We start from the raw sequence: 2,500 nt of genomic DNA on the forward strand, positions 1-2,500 counted from the left end.
CTCAGTGAATAACATTGAAGTGGTCGAGGGTCAGTTGAAAGTATTTTGTCAATTCCATATATAATAATTTACACTGTATAGTTAGGACTAATTATTAAAAGTAATGTAAAATATCTATTGTAAAAGTATCATACTTGTGTATATAGATACTTGGTGTATTTACTATGTAAATTTACTTATAAAAAAGAGAAGATTATGACAGGTAAAGGATACTTCGAGGAAAGAAAATTCACCTGCGATAGGATTAAGGATGCTAATGGTAATTTATCATTCACATCAGTTCTGACAATTCAATTGTCTAATTAGCCAAATTTTATAATTAGCTATTTCTATCAACCTAACTTTGATAACCAACTATACAGGAGACGGGAAGAATAAGCATCGTTGATGTAATGAAAATAGACATATAACAATAAAGAAAATAAGTCCTTTTATAGTTTGTATATCAAATATCTGTTTTAATGTTGTTAATGTTTTTAGATTATTTTATCTTTTCATTACTTCATATATCGTTTATTTATTTCCTTATTTCCTTTCCTCACTGGGCTATTTTTCCCTGTTGGAGCCCTTGGGCTTATAGCATCTTGCTTTTCTAACTTGGGTTGTAGGTGATCTAGTAATAATAATAATAATAATAATAATAATAATAATAATGATAATAATAATAATAATAATAATAGAATTAAGATTTCTTTTTAGTAGAAGAGAATTATTTCCGATTTTGGTAGGATATCACAACTCCTTCGTGTGGAACGAAATCGCCTATGGGTGAATTTTAAAGACACGTGCTGGAAACCTTCGTGACTCTGGTAATGTGTAATCTCCACCCCCCCCCCCCCCCTCGGGTACTGTCCACTCCTCCCTTCTCCCACAATCCTGGGCGTACTGCGTAAAAAGACATTAGCGCAACTTCCTACGCCAAGTAGGTCTACTCAATGTGGTGTACCTCTAATAAAAAAAAAAAAGAAAAAAAAGAAAGTTTCATCACTCCGGTGAAGACTTGTGTTTTAGAATGTTGCTAATTATTTGAAAAAAATATATTATACTCAATTGAAAATAATCTCATAATTGTAAATCATTGCCTCTTTTTTACAATTGCACTTTAGTCTTATCTTTAATGCTTTTCAATTTGTTAAGAATAGGTGTTATTTAAGAGTCTCTCTCTCTCTCTCTCTCTCTCTCTCTCTCTCTCTCTCTCTCTCTAGGGTGGTAAACCTAATATTTGCAGTATAAAGAAGTATAACTGGAATCAATCTCGGTGAAAACATACTATGAGCTTGACTACTTATTTTATAAAGTTTGAAAATTCTTTTTTTCTTTCTTTCATTACATGGTAAGCCACAGTGCAAAAATATTCGCATCGGATGGCATACGTTATGTGTTTTCAATGACTAAATGGTAATGGATTTGTTCTGGTGAAGGCACAACTGAATCGATAACATCTTACGAAACAGCTGATTTTTTTTTCTATTTTACCTTAGAAATATATTTCGTTTGATATACTGTACATGACCTATTAGTGTACGCGGCTCGTGAAAAATGACTGATAAATATTAGATAGATATGCACACACGTGCGCACGTGCACACATACACAGATTCAACTCTTCCCCCTCTCCCCCTTTCCTAACTACAACGCGGCAGTTGTGGTTTTCGAGAGTACCTATTGGGGTACCCTCTCTCACAAAGGTATGACTGCCCCCCTCACTCCCTATACGAGGGACGGGGAAAGACTCAGCAGTTATAAGTCTGGCAATGCTGCTCAGCGTGACTGGAAAGGAATATATATATATATATATATATATATATATATATATATATATATATATATATATATATATACTGTATATACATATATATATATATATATATATATATATATATGTATACACACACACACACATATATATATATATATATATATAAATATATAGTCAAATATATATATAATATATATATATATATATATATAGTCAAATGCTTTATTATACAGGGGAAACGGTAAGTTCTACACTCAACCACAACTATTGAAAAGTGAAAATCTAATGGCATGAGACAGAAACAAATCAGACATGCAGACAGACAGGCCATAACAGAAAGGCCTGGTCATGGGATGTCAAAAGTCAGCTGATAGCACAGTACAGTACAAGGAGACCAGTAATTAACAAACTAACAAGTGAAAAGTCTCAGAAGTCATTAAAGCCAGGATGAATAACAACATGCCTGTGGTTAACGTGGTGACTTGTCAAGGAAAGCCTCCCTGGACCTTACTTGAGAAAGGTAATGAGGGAACAATACTTTTCTGGGGACTACTTTTTGTGGGTACTATACTTTTCTGGGAACTATGCTTTTCTGGGGAGTAAACTTTTTGGGGGACTGTACTTTTCTGGGGGACTATACTTTATTGGGACTATACTTTTCTGGGGACTACTTTTTGTGGGTACTATACTTTTCTGGGGACTATACTTTTTTGGGACAATACTTTTCTGGGGAGTAAACTT

This window comes from Palaemon carinicauda, chromosome 4, assembly GCF_036898095.1.
Source record: "Palaemon carinicauda isolate YSFRI2023 chromosome 4, ASM3689809v2, whole genome shotgun sequence".
NCBI classification, from domain to species: domain Eukaryota; kingdom Metazoa; phylum Arthropoda; class Malacostraca; order Decapoda; family Palaemonidae; genus Palaemon; species Palaemon carinicauda.